This window comes from Amblyomma mixtum, unplaced genomic scaffold (genome assembly GCF_055824585.1).
Source record: "Amblyomma mixtum isolate Tamu unplaced genomic scaffold, ASM5582458v1 scaffold_24, whole genome shotgun sequence".
NCBI lineage: Eukaryota > Metazoa > Arthropoda > Arachnida > Ixodida > Ixodidae > Amblyomma > Amblyomma mixtum.
The window spans coordinates 146,855-158,749 of NW_028317721.1; positions in this window are offsets into that span (position 1 = coordinate 146,855).

Below are 11,895 nucleotides of genomic sequence, written 5' to 3' on the forward strand. Positions count from 1 at the left end.
TCAGATGACGGCAAACAGTGGAACGCGCGGCATTTTTCAAAGAAGTGCGTTTCTGCGCCGCGCCGTCCAAAAAGTGGTACGGTTTTAACGTAGTGAAACCCAGTAGAAGAGCGACTGCATGTGTTGACACTGATAGGCTCATTGTTTTGCTTTGCTGGGCGGTCGCCGGCATGTCTGGCAACGATATTAGACTAACGTTAAGCTCTGCTACAGGTTAAGCTGGTCTTACCTGTTCGCGCAGGAGTTGGAAGTTTACGAAGACGACGATGTGCAATGCACAGCGAGTGTGTGTCACCATCTCAAGGCCGCTGCGGGGTAGCGGCTGAGTACCTGGCGGTGTTGTGCTAGCTTGCCAAATTTCTCCTTCTTGTTTCCTGTGCCTGCTCCTATTTTAGGGTGATTGGGCGCGGGACGACAGCTTAATGTCTATCTCTTCTCCCGGTCAAGGGTTTTCCCCTTGGTCGGCCTCTCTTCCACAGGACCAGCTCCCAATCGATGTCTTTTTTCGCAGTGGAGTAACCAGCATTCCTGTGGCTTTAGTTCCTGCTGATGGAGGAGCGATTCGTTTCAACAACCCGGAAGCAGGGCAGGTAGCCCTTCAGACTACATCGCCTCACTACATGCGAATCACAGATGTGCGGCAGTTCGGCTGGGGTGTGATATTGAGCAGGTCACCGGACAAGGATTGTGTCGCCGACCTTTTGAATTGTACCTCCTTCGCTAACCACGCGGTGAGCGCATTTATTCCGCCTCATCTAGCACGTTCCAAGGGCTTAGTCCGAGGTGTTGACTCTCGATTGAGCCCTTCGGAAACGCTGGAGAACCTGTCGTCTGCGGGCGTCATTGCGGTCCATCGTTGCAGCAGAATGGTAGAGGGGGTGAAAATACCTACAGAGTCCGTCATAGCCACATTCGCAGGAGTAGTGTGCCCTTCAGAGATCAAAGTGTGGGCACTAGTATTTCGAGTTGACGCATTTAACTCTCGTTCCCTTCCATGTCAGAACTATTGGAGATTTGGCCACAGTGCCAAAGCCTGATAATCGGGCTCAGGGTGCTGTGCATGCGGCGAAAGCCATGCTAGAGAAGAATTCCCTGAACAGCAAGAAAAATGTTGCCTGTGTGGTGGTGCCCACTCTGCCAACTATCCTGATTGTTCTGCACGAGCTCAAGAAGTGCAAGTTCTAGAGATAATTGGTGGAACGGGTCCTGATTCGTGGTATCATGTATTTCATTTCTGCAAATGATATCTTGAATCCTTGTCAAATTGGTTTCAGGCCGGGCTGTTCGATTTGGTGTGTTCCTACTGACCTTGAGAGCCGTATTAAATTAGCTCGCCGCACTAAACAGTTTGCCGCGCTTGTCACTCTGGATATTAGTAAAGCCTACGACAGCGTCGAGTACTCGATGCTGTTACACAGATTACAGGTCCTTAATTTCCCAAACTATTTCGCAGCCTGGATCTTTGCTTTCCTGGAAAACAGAGAATTTTATTGCTGCCGAAATGGTGTTTCTTCAAGGAAATTTCGACAGACAAGAGGTGTACCGCAAGGTTCACTTCTTTCCCCTTTTCTTTTTGACATCTTTCTCAGCTCCATTCTGTGCATCCATAATGTGACAACTTACGTGTACGCTGACGACATCGCATTTTTTGCTTCTGCAAAAGATATTCACTCTCTGTATCAAATCTTGCAGGATTACCTCAATATTCTTGACAACTGGTTAGGAAGTATTCATCTGTCCCTGAATGTGAACAAATGCGCCTTGTTGATCTTCCCGGTTTCTCATCCGGTAAATATCTGCGTTGCTTATAGAAATAATATAATTCCTCAGGTTCAAACAGTGGAGTATCTTGGAGTGATATATGACTCTACTCTTTCCTGGCGGGCTCACATTGAGCAAGTTTCTGTAAAAGGAGTTCGGGCCATTGACATCCAACGTCGGATTCGCAGCGCTAGGTCAGGGATGAGAAGGCACACACTTCTGCTGATCTATAAAATGTACGTCCACCCAATTTTGGAGTTCGGATGTGTTTTATTCTCAGGAGCTCCTGCCTATAAACTTCGACCGCTTGTGCTCTTGGAGCGTGAGGCGTTGCGCCTCTGTTTGGGACTTCCCAAGTATGTAGCTAATGTTGTCCTGCACCTTTAGGCGCGAATTCCATCTTTATTAGCCACATTTCGCCTTTTAACAGTCCAAACCTTTTTAAATTTGTGCGACTCTCCTCTCCACACATCCAATGTAATATTTATTATTCAACCCGCAGTCTTTTTAAATGCCACCTGGTCTCGTTTGCATACTCCGCAGATATGTTTCGTGCAGTCTCTCCTCGATCCCTTAAACATTAAGCTCACAGATATGCATCCATTGCATAACATCTCACCTTCAGTCGATATTGCATTTGATAACATTTTCCCATCGAATGCCTAGCTCCAGCCATTTCCTTTCCTTCACGGTTTGTTACAAGACCACCTAAGGTCCTTTCCTTTTCATATTCTCATTGCTACCGATGCCTCGCAAGATCGTGAAAAGGCAGCTGTGGGAATTTTTTCACCTGCATTAGGATGGTCCTTTTTACTCCGTCTCCCTGACTTCACTCCAATTTATCTGGCCGAATTATTAGCTGTCATTCTAGCCTTACGTAAATTAGATCCTGCCGTTTCTCAAGTCATGGTTATGACGGACTCTCTACCTATTTGCTTTTCATTATCATCACCCTCTGAGTCTCGGGCATTACGCCTCTTTAAGCAGCTGATCCCGCTCCATCTAAATTCGGTGAGGTTGCTTTGGGTACCGGGTCAGGTGGGCATTCAGTTAAATGAGCTTGCTGATTCATTAGCAAAAGCCTCTCTCTGTGACCCAATAATTGCTGTCCTGACAACCTGCGCATATACAGCTGCGGTGAGGTTTCGCAGTTACACAATATTTCTGGAATTTTCAGCCTCGGCGCTTACTTCATTTCCCGAATATCAGCACCTTCTGCACCCTTGGAGTAGCAAAGACTGGAGTTCGCGCAGACTGGAGGTCCCTTTCACGCGTTTGCGATGCCGAGTTCCTCTGCTAAATTTCTACCTTCACAGATCAGGTCTGGCGTTTTCTCCGCTGTGCCCATTTTGTGCCGAGCCAGAGACAGTGGATCACTACCTGCTGTTCTGCCGCCGATTCTCTTCTTTGAGGAGGCGCCTATTAGAAATTCCGTTTCACCAACTGGGTCTGCCTGTGTCCGCTGATGTTGTTTTTTCATTTGGCGCTACTTCGCTTGGACGATGCAACAGGAGTGCGCGCTGTGCAGTTCAAAAATTTCTTCTAGAAACACAGCAACTCCCATGCTAATATTAATTTTATTTATTTATTTTTCTTTTTGTTTTCATTTTTCTGATTATCAAACAGTTCATTTATTTTTTTTTCTGCCTCTCTTTTAGTCAATACAAAATTGAACCACTCCATATGTTGCATTCAAATTTGCACTTAAAGCCGTCGTCCCATCTTCGATCTCCCAGTTAACAGGACCTCTTTCGTTGCGTCGTCCAATCTGTCAGCCTATACCCTATTAATACTCCTTTTCCTCTAAAACTCCTAATCATTCCAACAGTTCACCGCCTGTGTCTTCGCCACTCCCCCGTAGTGGGTATGTGCCATTCTACTTGAGGGCAAGCAACCAACCATTTTAACAAGAGTCGTAATCGGCTGCGATAGCATAGTGCTCTCGTTCAGTGGTCACCGAAGCTGACCTGTTCGCGCCGTTGTGGCTTCGAAAGACAGTCGCAGAAAAACCAATTTTATTACTTCACCATCGTTATCATGGACGCTACAAGATTCTTGGTTGGGTGTAACCCCGCAAAAGTAGTGCTTTCACAATAAAACGAGTTTTGCCATTGGCTTGCGAGTATATTGAGTTTTCCTTAGAACAGCATAACTGCAGCCTTTTTCTGCATCCGATGATAGTATGTTGATGTGGTAGCAGAAGAATAAAATAATGGCGTAGCAGAAGTTCCACGCAGCGACACAGGTGGGGGCCTTTATTACAGCGAAAGCTGCGTGTCATTTTCACCGCTACTGCTATGTTTTGGCGTTACACTTGATTCAGAGCATAGCTCGAGGCACGAACGGCCTCACTCTGCAAAAGCCACAGGTTGCGTATCTGTGTAGGGGATATAAGGAGCGTGAGAAAAGGCGCATTAGTAGTCGTATAGCATGTGCACCCATGGCCTGCACCGTAAAAGAAGAGAGTGAGAGTGGTGGAAGAGAGAAAGGTTTTAAAAAATAAAGTTGACGTTTAGGCTAGCTCCTGACGCATTTCGCGATTTTTACAAGAAGCAAGAAATCATTAAATTTTTTATTTCCTTTTCAAAGCCCATCACTGTGCATGTACTAATGAAATATTCGTCACACGCGAAGAACGTGAGTCTCAGCTATTTCGTAGCCTTGAAAAAGAGTCAGAGTTTGACGGGAAGCGGTCTTGGCTCTAATAAAAAGAGGCATAAGCCAAACTGATGATGGTTAGAGTCATAAGCTAGCGTTGATTACGTCCCTGGCCCCTACTATCTGCATTTCTATAACCTTCGTTCTAAGCAAACTTCTCTCTCTCTGCTGTGCAGGTGGTCATTAATCCCAATGCGGAAAGCGCGAACGTACACAGAATAAGCGAATGTCACGCGTGCGTTTTTTTGGTCCCAATTTGCCACATTTTAGGTTTGGAGCTACGAACACCACGTTCCAGTGTGATCGCTAATCACTAAAAAGTTCAAGCGCTCGTGTGTTTCTCTCCAGGGTTGAACAGTTACTGCGATGTGCAGTAACCTCGCAGTTTGTGTACAGAGAGCTCCAGCTTTCCAGTGTCTACTTTACTTTAAGGAAATAATTTTGTAATCTTCACTTCACTAAGCACAACAGCCAATTGAAATGCGTGAGTGAAGGCTTACTTCAAACATAGCGGGAGGAATACTTGCGGGGCAACTGAGTGTTACATGCAGAATCGGAGCTCTACAGTACTACTACAGTGCAGCAAAACTGCAATATTCCCGCCAGTGCAAAGAAAGGCATTACAAACATGATTTTCCCAGTTAAACTATATTGATATAACAGAAGCAACGCCTGTGAGAGAAATAGAGAGAAACCATGAATTATGAGCGTGACAAGACCAATGAAAATGTTGCGTAAAATTGCAGATTGAATGAACTTTACATGGCGCACATAATAACCACACGAGGAAGAGAAAGTGTGGAATTTTTGGCTGTTATGCGAACCCAGTCTCCACAATATTTGCGGCGAATTCGCAGGAGGAGATAGTAGGAGAGAACTTAACTAGAGTAAAAACCTGTTTAACAAGTTATACTTTCCTGGTTAGGATTATCCGCTTCAACATCTTACTACTGGACGCCGTTGAAAAAGATATCTGTATTATAATGTCATCCAGAGCCACAATTGCATCATATCGGTGACCTACAAGACATACCTGTCGAATAGTTGCAGTGCATGCACCTCGTGTGAGGGAGCAATTAAGGTTCGAATTCCGGTAACACCTAGAACCACCTTTTTTCTTATAGGAGCAAACAATCCCTGGCCAGTGGGGACTTTATCAAGGGTGAAACGTTTCATCTTCCAGACAATATACAGCCGACAAAGGCGAGCGCCGGGTATGTAGAAGCTTGCGACTCTGACATGAACCCATCGGTTCCCGGAGGTGTACGCATTAGAACAAAGTACGTCCCCATTACGAGGCCAACACTATAATGCCTTATGAAACGGCCGAACTCAGAAGCAAAGTGAGAAAACGAAACATGGTTTTGTCCAAAGTCCGTTTCTAGTTGAAAAAATTGCAGGCCGGTTACGAGTGTGCAACGCGAATGCTTGAGCGTTATCTGTAGTGAGACAGCTGTAAGACAGGCCTGCGGCTCCCGAACTTTGGCGGCTGGCGTAAGGAAGAAGAGGACGAAGACAGCGGCGCCGATGCTTGTGCGTGTGCGCTGATCGCTACCGCTGGGACTGATCGCTGCCTCAGGACTGAACCGAGACGTACCGCTAGCCGTTCGCGACACAGCGCCTTCGTAGACATCCTACACTACACTTGGTGGAGGTGCTGGGCCGGTTGGGCCGGGGGATCGGGCACCGTGGTAGAGCCTGGAAGCCTGGGCATGGTGGCGTATCTCGATGGTGAGAGCAGACAGCACCCGTTCTCCTGCTCTACCACTTTGCTCCGTGGCCAATCGCTTGGTAGTGTTGCCGTGCTAGATCCCTCCTCAGCATACCCCCTTGTCGATAGCTCGGCCGACTTTCACGTCAGCGCCATTACGCCTGTTTCCATCGCAAATCCGTCTCCTCTCGATGTTTTTCACCGCTCCGTCGACGCCGCCCTGACGCCTACCCAAAGGGCCCAACTTGTCGCCGTCCTGCACCGTTTTGCAGCTTCGTTTGACTAGCAGCAAACATCATTGGGCCGCGCAACCACCGTTACCCACTGTATTGACACTGGCACACATGCCCCTTTGCGCCAACGTCCGTACCACGTGTCAGCCGCTGAGCGCCGCATCATTGACGAACAGGTTACCGACATGCTCAAGCGCCACGTGATACAGCCGTCGCAGAGCCCGTGGGCATCGCCGGTGGTCCTTGTCAAGAAAAAAGACGGTTCCATCCGGTTCTGCGTGGACTACCGTCGTCTGAACAAGATTACACGCAAGGACGTTTACCCTCTCCCTCGTATCGACGACACCCTCGACTGTCTGCAGGGCGCTGATTTCTTCTCTTCATTGGACTTGCGCTCTGGTTACTGGCAGGTGCCGATGGCAGAGGCCGATCGCCCAAAAACTGCATTCGTCACACCCGACGGGCTATATGAATTTAATGTCATGCGCTTCGGCCTTTGCCCCCGCCACATTCGAGCGCATGATGGACGACCTACTCCGTGGGCTTAAGTGGCACATATGCCTTTGTTACTTAGATGACGTTGTGATATTTTCGCCGGATTTTTCGTCTCACCTACAGCGCCTTGAGACTGTTCTTCGCTGCCTGGCCGACGCTGGCCTCCAACTCAATTTAAAAAAGTGCCGCTTCGGAGCTCGGCAGCTCACCATTCTCGGGCATGTCGTGTCCAAGGATGGCGCTCTCCCGGACCCGGCAAAGTTGCGAGCTGTAGCAGAATTTCCGAAACCGACTTCTGTAAAAGACCTCCGCAGCTTCGTGGGCCTCTGCTCCTATTTCCGCCGCTTTGTCCGCAACTTCGCCACTATCATCGACCCTCTGACCAAGCTCCTTTGCGGCCACGACCTTTCGGCCTGGTCGCCAGCCTGTGATGAAGCGTTTACGACACTCCGTCGCCTCTTGACCACTCCGCCAATTCTGCGCCATTTCGACCCTCGTTCTCCGACGGAACTCCACACCGATGCCAGCGGCGTCGGCCTCGGTGCAGTCCTCGCGCAGCGCAAGCCTGGCTTTGATGAATATGTTGTCGCTTACGCCAGCCGGACACTCACAAAAGCTGAAGCGAACTATTCTGTCACTGAGAAGGAGTGTTTAGCCATCCTGTGGGCGATAGTCAAATTCCGCCCTTACTTCTACGGGCGCCCTTTTGACGCTGTCACCGATCACCACGCCCTCTGCTGGTTGTCGTCTTTGAAAGATCCCGCTGGTCGACTGGCGCGCTGGGCTCTGCGGCTTCAAGAGTACGACATCCGCGTGGTCTATCGTTCCGGCCGTAAACATGCGGATGCTGATGACCTCTTACGTTCCCCTCTGCCGTCTGAGGCAGCATCTTCTATCTGTGTCGTGTCCGGTCGCTGTGTTCAATGCAGCGAAAGACGCACACGGTACTTTAAGACTGTTTATTTAAAGCTGATGAGGGTGCGACCAGCGTCGACCGAGGCAGGAGCCGAACTGGCCGCCCGAAGAAAGGAGGGAGCGGAGAAGCGTCCACGGGAGGGAGTGGCTTCCCAAAACAGGAGGAGGATGCGGGGGCGCACCATGGGGGGGCATCTGGCGACAGCGTGCGACGAGGGGCAAGTGGTCGTTAGGAGGAGGATGCGGGGGCGCACACACACAAAAGCAATAAGGGGACACAAAAATTAGGAGTCACTTTGGCGACTAAAGTGGTGCAAGGCGAAAGCCTGAGTACAGCATTCTGCCACGAATGTGGTTGTGAATGATGATTCAAGTGCTACCAGCGAATGACGCGTCCATTGGCTGTCTGCGTGTGTTACTGATGTGTGGTTAACATGTTAAGCTTCATGATGAAATAACAGCGCAAGGAACGGGACGAAAACACGAAGGAAGAAGACACAGACACGGGCGCTGACTAACAACTGAAATTTTATTTCGAAGCAGGACACATATATAAAGTACAAAGAGGGGGGTGTGTCCAAGGCGATCCTGCACAATCACCGAAACAGTGTAGTCACGTCCAAGGGTAAAAACGATAAAAAGGTGAAAAAGCCGAAAGAAAGACAAAAAGCGATAAAACCACGGTGTAAGAGGCCGGGACGGAAGTAAAAGCGATGAAAACGATGAAAACGGATATGCACATAGCCAAAAGGCAAAAAAACAGCGTTAAACTAACGGTGAAAAACGGGACTAAAATCGCGGCACAAGGTGATTAACAAAAAAGACAGAGAGGGGCATTTAAGAACAAGATTAAACATTTACCCTGCCCCTAAGAAAGTCCAATTCTTTTTGCGACAGGCACAGGGAGGGTGCACTCACACATTGTTCTTTTGCGTTGTGGATTTCGAATGCTTCTACGATTTCCCTGGATATCCTATCCCGTCCTCTGGCAAGAACTGTGCAGCGATTGAAATCTGGGTAACAGGTTTCGTCCGGATCATTACGTTTGCACTTTTTGCAGTGCTTGGCAAGGTGCCCAGAAATTGCAATATTGTCTACATTATTCCTGTGCTCTTGAAGCCTAATGTTGAGGCACCTGCCTGTTTGGCCAATGTATCTCTTCCCACAGGACACGGGCAGAGAGTAGACGACGCCGGTTTTGCAGGGGACGAGTTGTTCCGAATGAGTCTGCCCACACCCACGGGCGATCAGAGGTTTGTTCACCTTCGGGCATAGGGCGGAAAGCTTGTTTGGCGCTGAAAAGACAACGTCAACCCCTGAACGTTTCGCGACCTTTTTGAGGCGGTGGCTGACCTCATGAATGTAGGGCATTACGACCACTCTTCTATTTTCCCTGTTGGACGCCTCCTGCGCGTCATGTCGTCCTTGTTTCTTGGCGACGGACCCGGCCACGGACACCAGAACGTTCAGGGGATATCCGGCGGTTGACAGGCGATCGACCTGGTTGCTGAAACTATCCTGGAAATGATGTTCACAGGACTTCTGAAGCGCATTTTGAAAGCAAAGTCTTACTATCCCTCTCTTAACGAGTTTTGTATGGGCAGACATAAAAGGCAGAATAGCTTTTTTACCCCTGGGCTGATAGGACCAGCAGGTATGCTGGTTAGAGAAATGCAGTCGCAAGTCCAGAAATCTGATTGAGCATTCATGCGGTGTTTCATGCGTCAAAGCCAGAGGAATACATTGGCCAAACATAGAAAGAATTTCGGATACCATAGGGTTAAATGCTTCGTGGCTGCAATTCAAAAGGACGAGATAGTCATCCACGTAACGAAAAATTTTTGCTACGCACGTATCAGCGATCCTGTCATTCAACATCCTATCGTATCTAGCAAGGAAGAGTTCGCTTAGGATAGGTGCTACGCAAGAGCCTATGCAGACACCTTGTTTTTGTATATATGCATGTTCACCTGACGTAACATAGGAAGAATTCAGATAAAATTTCACAAGTCGTAGAAAATCACCGATGGACAGGCCTACTTCGTTCTGAAAATTCACGGCTCCGAAGGTGTCGATAGCTTCTTCAATGCAAGACAGCAGTTCTCTGTGCGGTAAAGAATAATATAAATCTTTGATGTCGACCGAGAAGGCGTTTAGGTTGCGGTCATGTTTAATACTTAAAAAATCTATAACCTTTTTTGAGCCATCGATCACAAATGGGTCATCGACGGTTAGCAATTTTAACTTGTCTCTAAGAAAAATCGCGAGAAATTTCTGCCATGACTCTCTTTCAGATGCGATTACACGGAAAGGTATTCCAGGCTTGTGGGTTTTAGCGGAAAAAAACACAGATCCACTGAGACGACTCGCGGTATTAAGTTTACAAGCCAAATTGTCCAGTTTTAGGGACTTACATAAAGCCACGGCTTGCTTTTTCACCTTGGAGAGGTTGGCGTGGTTCCTATTGAATGCAGTCTCGAGGGCGCTGGTGGCTCTTGAGCTAAATTCACCTGCGGATAGTACGGTAAAGCCACCTTCTTTGTCAGAAGGGACCAGAAGTAGTTCATTGTTTCGGAGATAGTTGATGGTCTGATGCACAGGAAAATTTTTGGAGAATGGCTGGTACTTGCGGAGTACATCGACGCCTTCCGAGATGCATCTGGTCTTGTCACTATCGGGTGCTTTCTGTCCAACCATCCGCACGAGCCCGAGAAGTTCTGCGGCGGACTTTTTTGGTTCTATGGCAAATTTTGGGCCTAGGCTGAGGAGGCTTCTCACGGAGTTCGGTAAGTGAACGTCACCCACCGTGTGCACAGGATTGCGAGGCCTTGATGTCTTCTTTGGTAGCCACGTCCGTAGCGTGAGCAAGAATCGCTGCCAGATGAACTCAGCAGTGCTGTGGAGAATGCGAAGACATTCTTGCCACTTGCCATTTGAGGATTTGGAGGCGCTCAATCGTAGGAATAAGGCGTCCTTGTAGAGACGGCGTTGTCGTTGCCACTCTGACCTCAGGAGCTTTAACACTCGAATGCCGTGGCCGGTCGAAGGTGCGAAACCACCAAATAACGCAAGGACTTCAGGTGGCAGTATTTTGTGGCGGATACAAAAAGAAAAAGTCCGGGACTGGCAGATCGCGTTGGCGGTGAGGGAGAGGAGAAAGTTTGGTTCACAGGTGAAACAATTAACAGAGCCCGAAGAACAAGAGATGAAGTTCAGAAGTGCAAGATGCCGGGCTAGTTGGTAATCCATGATGAAATAACAGCGCAAGGAACGGGACGAAAACACGAAGGAAGAAGACACAGACACGGGCGCTGACTAACAACTGAAATTTTATTTCGAAGCAGGACACATATATAAAGTACAAAGAGGGGGGTGTGTCCAAGGCGATCCTGCACAATCACCGAAACAGTGTAGTCACGTCCAAGGGTAAAAACGATAAAAAGGTGAAAAAGCCGAAAGAAAGACAAAAAGCGATAAAACCACGGTGTAAGAGGCCGGGACGGAAGTAAAAGCGATGAAAACGATGAAAACGGATATGCACATAGCCAAAAGGCAAAAAAACAGCGTTAAACTAACGGTGAAAAACGGGACAAAAATCGCGGCACAAGGTGATTAACAAAAAAGACAGAGAGGGGCATTTAAGAACAAGATTAAACATTTACCCTGCCCCTAAGAAGTAAGACTTTGCTTTCAAAATGCGCTTCAGAAGTCCTGTGAACATCATTTCCAGGATAGTTTCAGCAACCAGGTCGATCGCCTGTCAACCGCCGGATATCCCCTGAACGTTCTGGTGTCCGTGGCCGGGTCCGTCGCCAAGAAACAAGGACGACATGACGCGCAGGAGGCGTCCAACAGGGAAAATAGAAGAGTGGTCGTAATGCCCTACATTCATGAGGTCAGCCACCGCCTCAAAAAGGTCGCGAAACGTTCAGGGGTTGACGTTGTCTTTTCAGCGCCAAACAAGCTTTCCGCCCTATGCCCGAAGGTGAACAAACCTCTGATCGCCCGTGGGTGTGGGCAGACTCATTCGGAACAACTCGTCCCCTGCAAAACCGGCGTCGTCTACTCTCTGCCCGTGTCCTGTGGGAAGAGATACATTGGCCAAACAGGCAGGTGCCTCAA